Source organism: Pinus tabuliformis, chromosome 8 (genome assembly GCF_031772625.1).
Source record: "Pinus tabuliformis cultivar Carrire ecotype Pingquan chromosome 8, CPIR1, whole genome shotgun sequence".
Lineage (NCBI taxonomy): Eukaryota > Viridiplantae > Streptophyta > Pinopsida > Pinales > Pinaceae > Pinus > Pinus tabuliformis.
Window position 1 is genome coordinate 449,761,746 of NC_142294.1, and position 22,220 is coordinate 449,783,965.

Below are 22,220 nucleotides of genomic sequence, written 5' to 3' on the forward strand. Positions count from 1 at the left end.
TATGACATCAATCAGGTCTTGTATTCATTGTTTTAACCATTACAAGTAAATACATAAAGTAACCATGAAATGAGCTAGTCCATTAATGATGCTTATAGCCAACATAAAACTATGGAAATAACAGTGACATAATAGTCATTAAATCAACATATCAAAAAGTACAAGAGGAAGAGAACTTTTCTCTTATTAACCATAGGAAAATCTAACCAGGTTTGGGACATCCATGTACCACCTGACCATGGATATGGTTGAACCAAATATTTCTTTTAGCCAGTCACCCCCATGCCATATTCCAAGCATGAATGTGGGATATCATGGATAAACAAATACAAAAAAACCAAGGGAATCCAGAGGTTAAACCACCTCCACCCTCACCAAATTGTGATCCCACCAAAACTGGTTCTCCAATCACAAAACAAAATGGAACTTAGAATGCCATTGAAAATCTATCACTATCCTTGAGGAATTTTCTATCTCCTTGTCTTTTAGGCTTTACTGCAAACCAATCGTTGATCACTAGGTCCTAAACCAAGACACCAACCTCTGACGTTTTACCACAATCCACACTAGATCACTAGGCCCTAAACCAAGACTCCTCCCTCAGGCCTTACTGTGTATCCCACCAACATTGGTCAAGGGATTCCTAGGCCTTTGGGAATGAACCTTGAGACCACCTCCGCCACACATTCTGAAGTCCATCTAGCAATTCCAAAGCTCAAAACTAATATAAACATCCCAACACACCATGGCATCCAGAAAAGGCAAGGTTAGGCTGAAAACCATTGTCATAACCCATAAAAACCATGCCACCAATACCAAGAAAACCATACACCTAAATGCAAAGCCATGCATGTCAAAACCAACTAGGAAATCGCACATGCAATATGTTACCCACAGGTATTCCTACTGAAGCTTCTTGATCCTACTCTTCCTTCCTTGATCCTTGATTTCCTTCCTTTCCCTTTGCTTGCTTTAACTTCCTTGATCCAAAGTTAGAGTGCTCCAAGAATACTTTAAGTGACCAAGAGTGTGAAACAGAGAATAATGAGAGAGGTCCAAAACATGAACTAAGAAAAGGTTACCAACTGATCCTTATAAGCCTTTTTATTAATGAGGCCTCTATTTTTTTTATTTTCAATTATTTTATTTCAATTTCCTCCTCACATGCAACCTGTGACCGTTCACCTTATTTTTCTCCTGTTTTCCTTTATTTTCATAAATAAATGTGCCAAAAATTCCTTTTTTCCTTTTCATGCCTTTGCCTTAGCCTTTGCTAATTTCCTTATCCGTAAACACATCCAGTGATGCCCACTAGGATATCTTTGCCAAAACTTGGAATACGTGTCCCTTACGGGTGGTTTTATTTTACCTTTATTAACTTTTATGGCAGGAAATTTTCACCAGGGATGTTACAGAACCCTCCGCCTTGGGGAACACCATCCTCAGTGTTAAACCAGAGCAAGACCTTAGAAAAATCACTAAAAATAAAACACACTACCCATGGAGCATTATAAACTAGCTCGTTGCAGTATTTACAATGAAAGACTTTCTCAAAAGAAAAAAATCATGACAACATGACAAGTTAACAACCATACTACTTATTGGAGCTGTATAACTTAGCTCATGGAAGCCTTTACATCCATATATATACATATACAAAAACATCAACAAAACATATGCCAAACATATACCAAACATCAAAGCAAAAGTACTTTGCCTCAACTGGAAAACAATGAAGGATACATGGCGCACATTTGATCTACCATCTCCCATGTAGCTTCTTTGAGCCCAATGTGTGTCCACTACACTTTAAACTTCTCTATGGCCCTGTTCTTGAGCATGACATGCTTCCACTGTAGTATGTACTGAGGCTCCAGCTGGAACTCTCCTTCTTGCTCCACCTATAATACAGACCAATCAATAAAATGATCAAAATCCTTTATATACCTCTTAAGCAATGAAATATGGAAAACATCATGGACTTTCAACCTTGGAGAAAGTGAAAGTAGATAGGCCATTGGTATAATCCTCTCAAGGATCTAAAAAGGCTTAAAATACCATGGTGTCAACTTAGCACATGATCTATCCTGTGATGGTCTGCATAACTCTTCTGTCCATCTTGTGACCCTCTCAATTTATGCAGACCATCACAAGATAGATCATGTCCAAGATCCTATTGACCTTGTCCAAGATCCTATTGACCCTCTCTATTTTTCCATATGTCTTTAGATGGTAAGCTATACCGAAGGCCAACTTTGTACCCAAAACTGCAAATAGCTCCTTCCAGAACTTGGAAGTGAACTTTACATCCCTCTCTAAAATAATATTCTTCGTAAAACCATGTAATCTCACTATCGCTCTGATGAAAACTTGTACCACCTCACTCGCTGAATATGTAGTCTTGACTGGAATGAAGTGAGCTACCTTGGTCAACCTTTTGACTACAACCATAATAGAATCATGTTGTCTCACTGCTCTCGGAAGAATTGTAATGAAATCCATGGAAATGACCTCCCATTTCCATTCCAGAACCAAAATAGCATGTAGTAGACCACTTGGATGCTTACATTGTACTGTTACCCACTGATAATCTAAACATGCAGCCAAAAACTCTTCCACTTCCTTTTTCAAATTCAACCAATAATAGAACTTCTTCACCATCATCAATGTGTTCTGATATCATGGATGACCTAAGTATGGATTCATGTGAAACTCCCACAAATTCTTGAGCTCACTGCAATTTGACACATAGATCCTATCCGTAAATCTTACCAAACCATCTGTTGTGAGGCGATAATCTGCATCCTGATCACATGTACGTGTACCTGTACCTATACCCTACTATAACATATGCATGATATCCATGTACTTTCCATCACACTTTCCTTCCTTCAAGATCATATCTTGTAACTCTGTCTCATAAGAGATCATAAGTGTTATATGAGTTACCTGTACCTTCCTGCTAAGAGCATCACAAACTCCGTTCTCCTTTATTTTGATGTATCTGATCTCGAATTCATACTCACTAATGGTGGCCAACTATCTAGCTTGCTCAGTGTTTAGATTCAACTAGTCAAACAAATTCCCCAACCCACTATAATCACTCATCAATACAAACCTCCTCCCAAGATGATAGTGCCTCCACATCTTCAATGCATGTATGATCGTTGCTAGATCAACATCATGAGTTGGATAGTTCTGCTCATGCTCATTTAGTTTCCATCACTGATAGAACACTACCTCTCCTTCTTTCATGAGAACTCCACAAAGTCCTCTCTTGCAAACATCTGTACACACTACAAACTCATTTTCCAGATCTGTAATCTTTAGTACGTTCAACAACTGCTTGAGCTGCACTTTCTTCCTTCCATTTGAACTTCTTACCTCTTCTCTGCAATGATATGATAGGATGTGCGATGTGTGAGAAGTTCCTGATGAACCTCCAATAGCAATCTATCAATCCCATGAATGATCTCACCTCATCCACACTCTTAGGAGTTTCCCACTCCATGATGGCCCTTATCCTTTCTAGATCTAATGTTATGCCTTCCATGGAAACAACATGTCCTGAGTAATGCACTTATGTCTGAAAGAACTTGCACTTACTAAGCTTAGCATACAACTGATGCTCTCTTAGCAATCTTAACACTGCTGCTAAATGCTCGACATGTTCTTCCCCCTTCTTAGAATATACCAATATGTCATCAATGAATATAATAACAAACTTTTCTAGACAAGGACGACACACTATCCATCAGGCACATAAATGTAGTTGAAGCATTAGTCAAATTGAATGGAACTACAAAAAACTCATAATTATTATACCTAAACTGAAACACAGTCTTGAAGATATCGTCTTCCTTGATGCGTACCTGATGGTATCCCGATCTAATGTCGATCTTGGAGAACACTGCCACTCCCTTCAACTGATGAAAAAATCATCAATCCTCGCCAAAGGGTAGTTGTTCTTAATCGTTACCTTGTTCAATTGCCAGTAATCAATTCACAATTTGAGAGTACCATCTTTCTTCTTCACAAAGAACACTGCTACACCCCAAGGCGATACTCCTGGCCTAATGAATCCCTTGTCAAGCATCTCCTTTAACTGCAATTTCAACTCTACTAGCTCCAGAGTGCTCATCCTGTACGTTGCCTTCGATCCTAGTTCTACCCTTGGCACCAACTCAATAGAGAAATCCACTTGCCTATGAGGAGGTAACTCTAGAATCTCTACTAGAAACACATCTTGATATTGGTGCAATATAGGGTACCTCTTAAAGATTTATGCATCCTCAACATTTTCTCCCTTGTCACTAGATATATACACTGCAAAGATCACACCATTTCTGGAACTATGCTTAACCCGCATAGCGGTAACCATCCTCACTGATGTAGGCTTCTTCTTCCCCTACAAAGTTCTATTTTCCCAACTATCATCCACACACTCAATGGCCTTGTCAAAGAAATCCACTTTGGTCTTGTGAAAGTACAACCAATCCATTTCCAAAATCATACTATAGCATCGCAATGGTAGTACATTCAAATGTGTTGTTGTAGGCATATCAAAAACTCAAATGTACAATGTTTTAGCCAATGGTGAACTCTCTTCTTTATACCTATAGCAAATTGTACCAACCAAGATTATGCGTGAACTTATTTTCTCAAACCACACTTATCAACCAGGTTAGTATTAATATAACTATAGTTAGGTCTCTGATCAATCAAAATAGAAACAAATTTATCACAAATCTTACTATCCATATCAACAATAGATGTGTGATGATCCACCTACCTATTTTCCATAGAAACATTGATTCTACGAATGTTATGACCAACATCACCAACTGTATGTGCCTCCTTAGCACTATAGATCCGGTGTCTACCACCACTCTGATACTACAGACAATCCCTCTTACAATGATTGTTATCACATATCCAATACTGCAATGGTTCTCTACCACTGCCTCTAGTATGCTGCTCTCCATGTCCCCTATCAGTTGTATTGAACCTATTTTAAGGGACTACATTTTCTTTCTCACTTTCATCTGGAGGTCTTCCTCGCTTTGGTGGCCATTTCCCTTTAGCTTTCTCATTCCCTTTAAAGTGATTCTTAAGCTCAACTTTGCGCTTTGACTTCTCATAATAGTGTTTCAACTTTCGCATGGATTCCTCCAAGGAGCTAGGCTCATCGAACTTAATCTGGTCTCTTTATTCTACTAGTCGTCCACTAATCAAAATTTGAACCTTAGCCTTCTCCTCCTTGAGGTAAGGCACATATCTCAATAGCTCCAAGAACCTGCTAATATAATCATCATCTATCATGGAACCCATCTACACCTCATAAAACTCCTTAGTTCTATCATCAAAGTATCTCTTCGAAAAATACCTTTTCTTTAAGAGCCTCTCAAACTCATGCCAAGTGAGATCATCCTCATCTATACATTTAACATTCTTCACATCTTCCCACCAAATTTCTACTTTACCTTTGAGACTAAAAGTGGCTTATCTTTGCTTTCATGTTTTCTAAATAATCATACAATCTAAAGAACTTCCTCATACCAAGCAACCATGCCTCTTCATCTTGTGATTTATTCATCTCTCCATCAAAGGTAGGTGGATTTTATTTCTTAAAATCATCCTGGAAGTATCCCCTATAACTCCTACAAAGATGATAATGATTATAATCATGGTGTTTGTCCAAACCAAAACTAGAATAGTACCTATGTCCATCACCTCTCATATCCAAAGTGTCCAACAACTTTCCATCTCTCATCGTGTCGTCTCTATAAGACCTGTGACCACCATAACACTTGTTTCCATATTCCTCATTAGCTTTTTCCTCTTGTTCATGGCTAATCCAAAGTGGTCATTATCACTGCAATTCTGACAAACTCTAAAGTAGTATTGCATTAACCTCTACTTGTCTCTCTTGTGCCTGCATTATTTTTTCATTGCCCACCTTACAACTCCTTATGTATTCCTTCAATCTTCTCAATGTGTCTTCCAAATCAGAATAGTCCCTAACACCACATTGCTCATCTCATTCATAGAAAGAGTCTTTGTAATCTACCATCTTTCTAGCCATTTTGATATTTCTCCTGCAAGTCATACTATGTCAGCTAAACCAAATCACAATAAACCAACGTACCTTTGCATAGTTTGGGGACAATATCTCATCTTCAATATTATCAAATTAGCTTGATACATGTATAACATAATCCTAACAACATATATACATATGATAAATAAGCATATAACCATGTAATCATCAGTCTATCTAGAGTTCGGTCATCAACACATGAATATATCAACTGCACATACCATAACCTCATGCATGACAACACAACCGTATCATTGTACACTGGTCATACACAAACATGAGCAAAATGCTTCCATTCATATATCGATGACAACGCACTTCACACAATGACATCCATATTCTCATGGCGACATGACTATGACCATGACCAACACCATGAATATGAAACAAGCATTCAAGGATGACTGACACATGTGCAATCGACATGAATTCATGACAAGCACATTCACCCAAGGAGAGCGCAACCACACTCTGATACGAATCTGTAAACACCCTCCTCCCACATCTACTGAAGTAACCAGCATACCAGAGAAAACATGTGATGAGAGGCTACTATGATATGATTCAACCTCCTTGATGATCTCAAGGAAATGGAATCAAAGGAAACACATCAACCTTACCTCCTATATTAGAAAAAATCGACAGGAGACATCCCAACTGCTCATATATCCTACCCCTGGGTCGCACTAACCTTTTAGACCTCTTGACCTTTTGAAGCTCTCATTCTATGGGCATGTCAACATCCAGAGACCTATGGATGCTCTGACAGGCCTGCATTCCTACATCTAGGGACTTTTACGAGTAGACCTTTGCCATCATCCACAGATTTTAAGGTACTTCTCTAGCCAAGAATTTAGGCAACTGCCCAAAACTTGTTGTAATTTTCATAATCCATCAAACACATGATGACAATAATAATAAACCAAAAATCAACTTTAGGACTAGGTCTGAACATCCCCAACTGATACTAACATCCTGTCAAACACTTGGAATCAATGCAATCTACAGGTCTAAGATATAAGACACAACATGAATGACTAAAAACTCTTATAGAACATGACAAGAAGGATCAAAACTTCTCCCTTGAAATTTTATGACATCAATTAGGTCTTATATCCATCATTTTAACCATTACAAGTAAAATACATGAAGTATTGATGACATGAACCACTCAATTAACCATGCTTATAACCCACATAAAACCATGGAAACAAAATTGAGATATTAGTAATTAAATCCACATATTAACAAGTATAAGAGCAAGAGAACTTAGCTTTTATTAACCATAGGGAAATCTGATCATGTTTAAGACTTCTATGTTCCACCCAACTTTGGACATGGATAAACCAAATATTTGTTTCATCCAGTCACCCCCGTTCCATATTCCAAGCATGAATGTGGAATATCATGGATAAACAAATCCAAAAAAAACCAATGGAATCCAAAGTTTAAACCACCTCCACCATCACCAAACTATGATCACACCAAAGACGATGCCCCGATCGTAAAACTGAACAGAACTTGGAATGCCATCTAAAATCCATCACTATCCTTGAAAAAAAAATTGTCTCCTTGCTTCTCGGGGTTTACCGCAATCAAATCCTAGATCACTAGGCCCTAAACTGACACATAAAGCTCTCAGGATTCACTGCAATCCACACCAGATTACTAGGCCCTAAACCAAGACTCCTCCCTCATGCTTTACCATGTATCCTACCAAAACTAGCAAAGGATTCCTAGGTCTTTGAGAATGAACCTTGAGACCACCTCTACCCCAAATTCCAAAATCCATTTGACAATTCCAAAGATCAAAACTGAGATAAACATTCCAACACACCATGGCATCTGGAAATGAAAAGGCTAGGCTGAAAACCACTATCATAACCTAGAAAAACCATGCCACTAACAACAAGAGAGGCATACACCAACATGAAAATCCATGCATGTCAAAACCAGCTAGGAAATCACACATGCAATATGTTACCTACAAGTATTCCTGCTGAAGCTACTTGATCCCGTTCTTCCTTCCTTGATCCTTGCTTTCCTTCCTTTCCCTTTGCTTGATTTTCCTTCCTTGATCCAAAGCTGGAGTGGTCCAAGAAAATTCTAAGTGACCAAGAGTGAGAGAGAGAGAGAGAGAGAGTAATGAGAGAGCTCCAAAACTTGAACTGACAAAAGGTTACCAACTAATCCTCAAAATTCCTTTTGTTAATGAGGCCTCTATTTTCTTGATTTCCCATTATTTCCTTCAATTTACTCCTCACATACAACCTGTGACCTTTCAACTTACTTTTCTCCTATTTTCCTCTATTTTCATAAATAAATGTGCCAAAAAATTCCTTTTAGCCTTTTAATGTATTTTCCTTAGCCTTTGCCAATTTCCTTAGCCATAAACACATCAAGTGATGCCCACTAGGATATCTTTGCCCAACATTAAGCTTCGAATATGTGTCGCTTACCCCATGGTTTTATTTACCCTTTATTAACTTTTATTACATGAACCTTTCACAAGGGTTGTTACATCAACCATGTTTAATTTAGGGTTCATAATATTTATCTTAGGGTTTATATACCTAGGGTTTATAATATTAATCGTTGGATTTAATATTCTTACCTTGGGTTTCTAATCCCATATGGGTCAAACATGGTTCCATTATGATAAATACTCTCTCAATATGAAAATCAACCATTGTTAACGATGGTAAACCATTGTCGAACGTCACATGCTGAAAAAGGTTGTCTCAAAAAGAAAATAAATCATGGTCAACCACAGTCCAACATCACATTATGACAAAGACTATGTGAATATGAAAATAAAATGTGGTCAACCATGGCCAACCATGTTTATTTTAGGGTGTATAATATTTATCTCAGGGTTTATATACCATTGGTTTATAATATTAATCCTTTAGGTTTAATATTGTCTCGATGTTAAAATCAATCATGGTCAACCATGGTCAACAATGTTCCAATGTCTCTTAATTGAGTTCGTCAATCATGTTCCAATGGTTAATATTATCTCTTAATTAAGTTACTAATAGGCTTATTGGTATATAGAAGAATGCCAATCTGTAGAAAAAGTGCACTCTTATAGAAAGCTAAGCAATTCAATAGCTCCTTGTAAAGGTATATTTGAGTCATAAACACTTTCATTTATAGGGAAGGGTTATTCATGTCCATTAGATGTAGATTCTTATCTTCCATCCTCTGAAAATAGAACTCCAAAGAGTGTATCATGTTCATGACCACTTGCATACTTTGCATCATTTACTCCCAACCCATCCTTGCTAGTAGTTGGCCACAAATTATCACCCCAAGGCCTTGTTTTTACTTCATGTGCATTCAAAAATACTTGCAATATGATTATATCCTCTCAAAAATGGTCTGCTTGTGGAAATATAACACTCAGATGATTCTCCCTACTGTAATGTATTTTAAGGAAAAATGTTGTGAGCAAAGGTTAAAGTCCGAAGAAGTATAAGTTAAGTCTACAAACCCATCTGCTTCATGACTACCCTAAATTGTTTTTTTCTAATGATTATTTTTATAGTTATGTGATCCACCATAGCGAACAAATCTCAAAATCTTAATAATAACCTCACGCTTGTAAACAACATGCAACTTCTGAACACAATTTTTTCTTTCATTCCTCCACATTCTTCCACAATAATAAATGTGTGTATGTTCTCAAAAATGGTATCATTCAAAACCAAAAAATACAAGAAAGTTTCCAAAATAAGTGACAGTTGATGATCTAGATTGTTCTCCACATCCACAGGATGATGATTATTAGTTTCAAAGCTCACCTTAAACAAGTTAGGCAAAAGACTCACCACTTCACTGATATTTATTAGTAAATGATTCCTTGATACAACAAAATTTGTTTCCTTTGTAAGGCTAACAAGAATCTTCAAAAGATTTGTAATCAAAGTTGTCCTTGACTAAACTTTCTCATCTAAGGTTTCCTCAGTTAATTCAAGGGAACATAAAAATTTTCTACAAAGAACCGCCACTCGCGAGATGCACCCAAGATGGTTTATTGCATAATGTTATGATATGTTGTGCAAGACATATCACATCATTGTCATTCTTCTAGAAAGTAGATCCTTGTGGATCTATTGGTTGTTCAACATCCAAGTGAAGTTCTTCATTGGATAAAATAATAATGGTGTTATATATTGATTTTCCTCCCTTTATCCACAAATTTTATTTTCCATGATTACATAAACCAAAAGATATAAATATTGTCTCACCATGTTTGGTACAATAAATGTAGCTTCTTAGAAAAAAACTCTAACCATGAATCTGAGTGAAAAGACCATCCAAATAGGAAATGCCCAAACAATTAAATATGTTTGATGGAAGAAAGGCCATCACCTTGCGAAGTACATTCTATGGTCCTCTTTAATTCCTCATATTCAAGATCAGACAAATTCAAAACAAAACATACCTCCAAATTTTGCATTATCTTTAGAGATGATAATACCAATTGTCTAGCCCTTCCATCTATGGCTAGCATTTCATGAAGTTCTAATACAAACTCCTGTCAATGTGAAGGAAATACTTTAACAAAAATACAAATATAGAAATACCTTATTTTTGCCTAGTAGATATAACGATATTCATAAATAAAAATGGAAGAAAACAAGACTATGACAACCACAGAACAAACTAAATCCAATATGCATTCCATCACTAATAAAAAAAAACAGAAAAAAACTTACAGATATAAACCAACCAAACCTTTTGTCAACATTGATATGCCAATTAGTATAAATGCCAAGATCATGAAAATAATTAATGATATAGCCTCAGATTTAAAATAAAACTGACAAAGATCAAAGCCCATGCAATAAATAAAAAAGATGAAATCATACTCATCCCAAAGTATCCAACTAAATAACATCCAAGCAAAATGTAGAAAATTATTGTTTCCTATGGGAAATGTAAAACTGATAACTACAATCCAAATGAGAAACAATGACTATATGCATGATGGATAATTTCATGGGATCATGATTAAGATGGTCTAGTTAAGACATCATTCAAACCATGTCATTTCATAAATTGACATAGGGGTTAGAACACCTTTTACTTCATTCAGTAGGTAGTTGTGCTAGAGACTTCACCTAATCACCTTATATTAATGATGCTTCGTTTATCTATAAAGGTCACTTAATCTTAATGTGACATTTATTACACATTTCAATCACTTTATTAAACTTGGACTTGAAATAACTAAGATTCGGGTTTTTAAATTTTATGTATATTATATTGAAGAAGGAGCAATCCAAAGTAGAAGTTAGAAGGCATGCTAAATATAATAATGGATGATACAAATTAAGTTACATGAAACAAACTTTTTCATCAAGAGTTGGCCAAGTGAATGGGAAATTCTCTAGAAAACAGATGCAAAACACATCATTAATCTACAAATATGCATGTTTTCATATATTCGACAACTAATTTTGCATTTGGATTTTTTCTAATATAAATTAAAGATAATATATATATATATATATATCTAGGGAGAGAGAGAGAGAGAGAGAGAGGTCAATGGAGTTTGTCTCAGGTGCTTGGGAGAAATGATTGGGACCCTCTCCACCGAGATTCAATGTTCATAAGTGACATGATGAGCTTAATGTAATCACTTTGAACATATGATGTAATGGACCGAAACATATAATTCAGTAGGTAGTTGTGCTACTGACTTAACTTAAGCACCTTATATTAACAACATTTTGTTTATCTATAAAGGTCACTTAATCTTAATGTCACATTTATTACACATCTCAATCATTTTATTAAAATTGGACTCAAAATAACTAAGATTGATCTTTTTCAATTTTATGTATATTGTATTGAAGAAAGAACACTCCAAAGCATAAGTAAGAAGACATGTTAATAGATAATAATAGAAGCTAGAAATTAAGTTAAAAGCAACAAATCTATTCAACAGGAGTTTCCCAACTCAATGTGTAATTCTATAGAAAAAAGATGCAAAATCCATCATTAATGTACATATATGCGTGTTTTCATATATTCGTCAACTAATTTCGCATTTGAATTTTTTTAATATAAAAGTGAGATAATATACATACATACATACATACATATATATGGGGGGGGGGGGGGGGAGGGGGAGAGAAAGAGATGTCAATGGGGTTTGTCTTGGGTGGTTGGAAGGAATGATTGGCACCCTCTATAGCAAGGTTCAATTCCCATAAGTGACATAATGAAATTTAATTTAATCACCTAAAAACTGTGATGTAATGGACTAAAACATGTATATTCTTCATGTAGAATATAAAGAGTATTTTGCACATTGAAAAAAATATAGAAAGTATATGTTCTCGGAACGCTTCACTTAGAAGGCCTTTTGGATGATAATGATGTTCCAACTCCTTGCAACCCTGGTTCAAGCATTTCCGAATAAAGCACCTACGCTACGGCCTGTTGATCAAGATCAAGATCCAGAGCCCTCCGTCACCTTTAGATGGGTGAAGCTTAAATCTAGTTGCTTCACACTGCATCATATTAAATGTTCTTTTGAGAGTAACCCCTTTTGAAAATTGTATTAACTCCCAATTATTATCTACAATTAATTTTTTTTTTTGACAACTTCAATATTTACACTTGGTAACTATATTGTTTAGGATCCAAATAAAAATACAAAGAGCTTGAGGACCACTTCTATTTTGTGCAAGCAAACCACCGAGGATAAACTTCAAAATTTCTTATTTCATACTGTTAAGTTTTTTACTAGCGATCAACTTTATCAATTCTATTAATTTTTGCATGTAGATTTTCATAGTCATAATTATGTTGATGTGAGTTTCTTTGAGAATACTCTATAGTATCGCTGATTTTTCCAATTTCCCTATCATATTATCTAATTGCGAAATGGTTGAACTGATAAAAAATGAAATATGAACATTTAGATATGGATTGTGCATAGTGCTTTGCATGGCTTCCTCATTTCAAACATGATTTAAGGTTATTTTGCAGTCGATCCATTTAAGCTATCCACTGGGCATGGTTTCTGATAATTTTAGATGAGAAGGAAAACTCATTTTAAGATATTTCTCCATGAGAAACACATGTTGAAAATCATGTACCAACAAAATGTCAAATGGATGGCCTAGGAATTGCACTAACACACAAACACATATATATGATACCTCATAATTTTGGTTTGACTCGTGAAGAGTTTTCATGAATTTTATAAAGGATTAACTTTGGTTAGCCTTCATAAAAATTATTTCTTTTAAATAATTCTTAGAAAATCAACTCTGCTCTCTAAAGGACACAAATGGATCCCCCAAACCAGTAGTAGAAAGCTGGATTTTTATAAGGACTACATAGAGAAGGAAGATAGGGGAGGCCAAGGCCCTTAATTTGGCTGTACTCTATCAGTGTTCCTTCACATGTTAATATTTTATGTTACCATCTAAGTCACATGATACGATGACATGCGACACGAGGGACACAAAAATACAAGTGTCAGACACAAGACATGATAATTATGGCAACAAGACAAAAAATACACATTACACACACATGAAAACAAAAAATTTAGTTATATATATATATATATTAAAAAATATAATAAATTAGCAAATCTCACATACAAAAATTCACTTTTTATAATAATTTAGAACCAAAATGTCTACAATTTTACATGATGATAATAGAAATTCAATCATACAACTTTTTCCCTTCAACCTATTATCTTTCTAAAACAATGTCTTTTCAGTATTTGAAGCTATTATCTTAGTCGCACTTCCAACAGATGGACCACTAGCAATCCCTACAGAAAAATGAGGGATAAGGGATAACATCAATGGGGGCATTCCTCCCTTTCCTTTAACTTTTTCCAACTACCCTTATTATTGAGCCAATAATTCTGTGAAATGGAGAAGAAAATGGACTTCTTGAAGAAACAAATTAAAGAATGGTTGACAAATTCACTTGAAAAACACTTGGAACTCCTTCTAACACTAGATAATAACCCTCAACTGCACTCCAAAATGTTTGACAGCTCTAACCTATTGAGTGGAATGATCTCAAATGAAAGGGTAGACATGTTTTTATGGATAGAAGACCACTTTTATTGAGGACACAGTGACAACATGTGTTAGACATGTGTTTCATAGGTATCCCGTGAACAAAGACATTCCAAACATGTGTCATACACGTGTCCTTCCGCATTGGTGTCTGACACATACGATGTGGGAGACAGGACCTATCTTGTTGTGTTTCGTTACTTAGGTTACTAGAAATGAGAGTGTAATGGAACCAAAAACAAGATCAAGAAGTTTTCAAGGTTAAAATAAATCCTCCTCTCCCAAAGTACCATGCATATTGTACACATAAGAGATATTTTAGAAGAAAGTCCCATTGGAGACTCGAAAGTAATACACATATTACATGTACCACCGTTATAAACCAAATTGATTTCACTTTGTAATGATGACATTTTTCATAATTCATTATTTTTTAAATTTATGGCTTTTTCTATGTACAATTTATGTTTCTTCACCATGCTTTTTTGGGAGAGAAACAATTCCCTTCCATACCATTTTTGGTAACATAATTAAATGGGAGGTACATTGAGGGTGCAATCAACCACATGAAGGCCTGATATATAGAATACTTCTTCTTGGTCCATCTCACTACCATGGGAAGAATACCGTATGGATCAACCAAGGTGGTGTATGAATACACGTATAGAGGGAGTTGATGGTAACAAGGTAGGGAAATGGGCATTAAACTACCCAATGTGGAAATCCCACCCTGGAAAATGATTAATTTTCCCAAAGGGTTTAATTTTGAATTGTAAGCTTTGAATTATAGGCTAGGTTGATAATTATTTTGATTGCTTTGGGTTTTCAGTAAGTAGTTTTCTTCTTGTGTGCAGTGTTCTTAATCAATTTTTGCACTAAGGTTCCCACAAAATTTATTTTTCCAAAGAATAGTTAATTTAATATAGGTAACATATTCTTCAATGCAAATAACTAGTTTATCAAAAGTTATAGTAAACTAAATAAAGAAATGTATGAATTTGAAACTCAAGTCAACAAGTACAACAAGCCCAACAATATAGTGTACCCAAGCCAACAACAATATGGAACAATTTTTTTGATATACACACACAATATGGTCCACATTTAATGGAGATATATAGAACCAAATTAGAAATGATGTAATACCCTAATTAGATATTCCAAGTTCTGAAACCTTACAGAAATATTGTCTACTCAAAAATTCAAGAATATCTTCACATGCCATAAATATTGAACAACAGAGAGATTGAGTAGCCTTCCTCAAAGCTCATACTTCTTGTTACAACACTCACACTTAGTTACCAATCTTTGGATCACAGAAGTAGTGGACAATTGTGCATTTTCGTATGCTCAGTTAGCTATCAATGCTAATAATATCACTTTGTTTCAGAATGAATACGAATCACAGTCTTAATGATTCAAACCTTTCCATAAAGATAAAATTGAGATTCCTAGTGCGCTAAGCTCCCGTAAGAGTATGACTTTCCGAGAGAGATTTGGTATTGCACACACTTGACCTTAAGAAATTTCACAACCTAGTAATAGGAACTTTGTTTTTCTTAAAGGACTTACACTTCTCAAACTTAGAAAATTCACCCAGTTTCAACGAGTTTTCTCAAAGATCAGGCCATGAGCGATTTTTCCTAGAGAATATTTGTTGAGGAATTTGTTCAACCTTCAACTTCCCTTGAGATACCATTTCGTACATGGTTAGTAATTCTTTTATTGTGCCAAAACAAGTAGAAAAAGTATGAAAATAAAAGAGAAAATAAGTTTATAAACTAGGGTAGAGTCTTTCACTATCGACAAAGCCTCAGGATCGAATGAAATATAGATAATTGATCCAATATGATAATGATTAAAATGAATTCAACCCTATTTTATTTATAAATTTCTTTGAGGAAATTTATCACCTTCATTGATTGAGTGAGGTACACTCAAAACCCCAACTTTGGTTTTCTTTGCCCAAATACCCCAAAACTTTCCGAAACATTGGGTATTTTGGGGTTTTCCCTTTTATCCATGATTATACTCTATGGGATCGACATGTTACTTCATCTCTTAAGAAATTAATTTCTTGGGAGAATTACATGATGGGTTTACATTGTTGATTAGTAGTGTAAAATCACAAGCACAATGTGATCCTCCAGATAAAAAACTGGTAGTCTGCACCTCTTATTTGTGGTCAATCATGTGAACATTCTTTACAGAGACCCAGGTTCAATCCATATAAGAACATGTTTAATGGTGACAAATTAAGAGATAAGAGTTAACTCTAGTAGCAACTTTTGGGTGTGTTTCACAAAATAAATACCTCTCAATCATGGCTTCTAAGCCAACAGTCATCAGATTGTAAATTTGATATTGAAAAAGATTTTCAACTTTGATTAGGTATGTTTTATAGAATAAATACTTCTCAGTCATGGCTTCTAATCCAAAGGTCATTAGGTTGTAAATTTGATATTGTAAAAGAGTTTAAATTTGACCCTGTGATGTTAAAATAAAAGGGATCCACTTGAGAAATTATGAAATACAAGACATAATTTGTATGACAAATCACAAGCTTTCATTATGGATATTCCAACAATTGTTTCATTATAACAAGAGTGCATATTATTTAAAAAGGAGGTTTGCTTGTTAGAGAAAGTAGGTAAACGTTATTTCCCCCACCTAGCAAGGTTTGAGTCTCCTTGATGATGTGTTTGTACCTTGTAGGAAATGCTTGTGCTTTGGTGAATTTGGAAAAATATATACCCAACCACAACGTCTTTATCAAAAAAATTCATTGGAATGTTATAATCCAACTACATTAATCGATATTCCATCACCTCCATTAACAATGGTCAATCTATCACAACAAGCTAGAGGATGAAATACGATCCCCAAAAATGCCTAGTTTCATAATCCACACCCCTTGAAAACATGCCAATGATTATTTGATACCATTACCTATTAATTTATTTTGAATTTTTATATTCATAAGTATGCTTTGGAACAACAACCTCACCTATATTTATCCTAATCAACATTTCTCTGGTTACTTTAGGGAATCTACTTTATTCTGTTTTAGAGGTTTGGGCAACCAAATTTACCTCTAAGAGAGTAGCAAGATCTGACAACGGTGTGCATAACCAAAAAAACCCCTCTGAAGCTGCGAATTGCTCCAATGGCCTCTACCAAAATTCTGGCTAGTCCCTTTGAAAGGACCTGCACCATAGCTTCATGAAGTCGTAGGGTCAGATATTCCAATCCATCATTTTGCTGCAAAATCTCCCCCAAATTGCTGGCGTCATGGGTGCCTTACTCCACCACTAAACTCACATGAAGAAACATGAAATAACACTCCCAAAACCTCAAAACCCCCAATAAATTCAACCACGTTTTAGTTTAAAAGCCAAAGAAATAGATAAATGGAGAGAAAATGGCTACAAAGACCTCAAAATGCTTGTGAACCCACATGAAATTTCGATGGAATATACACATTTATTTACGTTGACATGTACAATGTCCATCTCTTTGCTTGATTTCTTTACCTTCGAGATTGTTACAAACTGGGTGTTGGTTTTCAATAATTGAATTGTATGGTAGTAAGAGAAAATGGCATTTGAAAACATTATACGGAAAGATACCACTTCTCTCCTTTTTAGACTTTCTTTAATTTCTCCCTCCACCACCTTGATTTGTATTAATATAGAAGATTCTTTACCTTTTCAAACACCATATGAAGCCGTACATTTGAGGAGAATTTCTTTATTTTTTCTTGGAAAATAGGAAAAAGGCTTATTCTTTTGGAAAATAGGAAAAATAATTATTCTTTTGGAAAATTAGAAAATGGAAAGTATATTAATTTAGTTTTTAAGCTATTTTGAATATTTGTGTTGCTTGTATGGGTTCTCTTGAATATTTTCACCTTCTTTTTAAGTGAATAATATAATTTACATAGTCCCTTTATGATTACATTTTTAAACATTCATTTCATTGAAAATATTTTTAAGTATGCACTTTTATTATAGTAGAAGAACAAAAAGAAATAAATATATAATTAATTTGTGGTTAAGTTGGTTATAATTATTTTTTACATGTATTCACAAATGTGGAAAAGTTTCACTTGAGTATTCTGGTAGGGAAAGTAAGGGTTAGCTAAATAATTTTGTATCAATGTTGATGGCTATTTAGCTAGTTTTACACTATCAAATGCATAGATCAAATCTCTCGAGTAAGGTGCATCAGTCCACACTAACTAGTTTATTGTGGATCACATCCATAAATGTGGGGAAGAAACCCCTTTGTCTAAAAATTTTAACATTGTAAATGGATTCAGAGACCCCCTTTGTCTCTGAATCCATCTGCAGTGTTAACATTTAGTGAAATATAACACTTCAATATCGAAATTGCAATTTTCCATTTCTAGAGCGACACAATTAAAAAGGACTAGCATAAATGATTAATTCATGTACTTGTTGTACTAGTTAATTGGTCATATTTTTGTTCTTGGACTATAGTAGTCAATTACGTTAATCATTTTTAATTTTGTCACTTATTATCTAGTCATATATTTTATCCCTAGACTAAATTATCTGTTTAAGCTAGTTATTTTTAGTTGGGTTACATAAAATAGTTCAAATTTAGTAGTAATTCACTTCAGATAATTATTGTGACTAACTGTTTTAGTCATGTAGTCACTAATCTCTCATTTTGTCCTAGCTATAGAAAATGTCAAGGGTCCAATGGTTGAAGTAAGGAGAAAAAAATACCATTGTTTTCGTAAGGCTATGGTGAAGCATAGACACCATAGTAGGATTTTCTCCTTGGTTGGGAGTGATTATCAAAGAAATATTTCACATGAAGAGATTGAGTCAGAGCTAGTGGATTTCTTCAAATAAATAATGGAAGAGTCACCAATAGGTAGGCAACACACCATTGAAACAATTGGGGCCTATATCTCTAAGATGATAGTTAGTCAACAAATGAAGCCTAAATGAGAGAGGTCTCTTTGAAGGAAGTAGAGGATGTGGTAGATACAATGTAGAGGAACAAGGCTCCAGGTCCATAAAACTTTACAACGAATGTTTTTAAATCTTGTTGGGATTTTCAAGGGGAAGAGGCATGTGAAGTGGTAGAGGAGTCAAGGAATACTAAAAAGTGTGGTAAGGGATTAATGCAACCTTTCTAACCTTTATTCCAAATAAAGGTAAGATAACATATCCTGGTATATTTAAGAAAATAGATCTATGTAATGTTATTTATAAAATAATCCCATCGGTAATGGTAAAACATTTAAATCCTTTGTTGAAGGATCTTACTGGTCCTGAACAGACTATCTTTGTTGAGGGTTTCCAGATTATAGATGGGATCATAACTTCTTAAGAGATCTTGCATTCACTCAAAGTAGGTAAAAAAACCAAGTATATTTATCAAGTTAGATTTGTCAAAAGCCTATGATAGGCTGAATTGGGATTAGATATTTCAAGTTCCTAATGCATTTAGCTTTCATGGAATTGTATTTCTTTGGTTATATCATTCGTTTCCTCTCATTTATTTTAAATATTAGTTAACGTGTTACCTTCCATGACCTTTAACCCATGGAGGGGTCTCTGTCAAGGGGATCCATTATCTCCATTTTTGTTTATTTTAGTTGTGGAAGGTATGGGAAGGTTTTTTAAGAGAGTTTATGAAGATGGTAGGATTAAAGGTCTACAAATTTATGGGGAAAACCTCCCCATAGCAGATTAACAATTCATGGATGACATCTGCATTTTTGTTCAATGGGATCTTAGGGAGGAAAAGGAGCTTAGCACTTTGTTGGAAACTTTCTCGAAAGCCTCTCGTACAATGATGAACAAAGAAAAATCAAATATTTTATTTTTTAAGTGTAAATATCTAATTCAGCATCATTTGGCGAAGAATTTAGAGTTCAAAGTTACTTCTCCCCTATGTAAATATCTAGGGGTGTTGTTGGCCATGAATTTAAAGATAATTTCTCGGTGGAAAGAAATTTTAGACAAATTAGTCTGAAATATCAACAGTTGGGCTTTCAAAGCCTTAAACATAGCTAGGATAATCATGCTAGCGAAATTAATTTTGTAGGATATTCCATTATATAGATGATGGTGATTCCCTTTCTGAAAGGGGTCTCAAAAGACATCATAACGCATTAGAGATGCTTGTTGTGGTAAGGGACAAAAAATGTGAATAAATGGGCTTTGATGGCTTGGGAAAAGTTGTGTCTCTTAGAAAAGGTAGGTGGACTAGGTCTAAGGTACCTAGGAATTTTAAGTGAAACCATATATGCTAAGTTGTGGTACAGGTGGGTTCATGGAGGAAATGAGTTATGGAAGCAAATTTGGGCCATAAAGTATCTTAGGAAAAACTAGCAGGAAGATCTTCTTTAGGATGGGGAATTGAAAACATGATCATCCCTATGGATGTGGTCATAATCAAACAAGTATTTAATTAAGGATCGTGCCTTTTGGGAAATCCAAGATGGGAATACTACTCTCTTTCGGGAAGAGTCATGGAAGAAAATTCCAAAGTTGGATGCTAGACATGATCTAAAGGAATTGAGAATATTTACCAAAGAAAAAGGAGGGTTAAAGGTGGCATATTTCTTGATCGAGGGCTAGATTACTTCAGCGTGGAAAGGGTGGAAATATTAGGAGGATTGGGGGAATAGATCCATGGAGTTTCCGTTGGAAAATATCAAAGAAGAGATCATGAAGATGAAGATAAGAAGCGACCAAGGGAAATATAGGTTAATATGGGGCCATAAGCCCATTGGAATGATCACAATAGAAGAAGCATATAAGCTATCAGTGAGGCAGGATATTCTAGAGGGAGATAAAATTTTGTCATCATTGTGGGTTACTTTTCTATGGCCAAAATTTAAGCACTTCTTATGGTTACTTGTGAATATAAATATTCTTACATGGGATCATATTATATGGAAATGGTTTTAGTGTCCTTTCTTTTGTTGTCTTTGTAGATCCTAAGAGGAATCATTGGACCATTATTTGGGATATTGCATCTTCTTAGGAGAAGTATGGAACTCATTTTTTAAGCTTTTCCTTTAGCTAGTTAATCCCTCGAAGGATGCAGTGCTTCTCTTCAGGCAATGGAAGAACTCAAAGTTCTCGAACACCCTAATAAAGAGGGCATGTGAATTAGCTTTCATTTTTTTTGTATGGGTATTGTGGAAGGAAAGAAATGTGAGAATACTTAAAGATAAGGGTAAGATTCCTAGGATGCTACTTTATATCATTAAGATGAATATAAAAGATATGATTTTGGCATATATAAGAATGGTGGAAGACTAATAGGTTTATGGGAGGGAAACATTAATTCTTTAGAATCTAGAGCTAGACAAAAGTATGGTCCTCAAATGGAGTAAGAGTTTGAAGGGTCTTAGAAAGCCAAGGTGTTTTGTTTTCTCCCCTCCCCTGATGGGCTTCATAAAATTCAATTTTGATGGTGCATAAAAGTGGAACTAAGGTCCTACAAGCTTGGGAAGGATCTTTGAAAACATGGATTCCAAGGCAGTGAGGATATATGCTTAAAGATCTAGGTCAACTACTAACAATGGTGACTGATTTACTGACCTTGGAGTGAGGGATAATGATTCTGGTCAGAGAAGGTTACAGGTCATTACAAGTGGATGGTGATTCCATTTTTTTCATAAGTATCTTGCATAAATCGATACAAAGGCATCCCCTCAAAAACAATTCATGGAGTTGGATATTAGAGTCAATTATCAGGAGAATTTTGTGGTTGATAAAAATGTTGGAATATGTCATAGCTGACCAATCCTAGAGATCTGCAAACAAAGTGGTGGGCTATCTAGAAAATCTAATTTCAAATAATAGATAGGTCAATATCGATATGAGTTGGCACCCATCAACAAGGTGAAAATGGACTAGATATTTAATTGCCTTGATCGAAGATGATGAAAGAGCCCCCTAATGGGGTTGTTAGTGCATAAAAGAAGTGGCTTGGGGTTTTGTGCCGACCAATTTTTGGAATCGACACTCCCATTTAATGTGGGAGTATGTGAGGTCTCC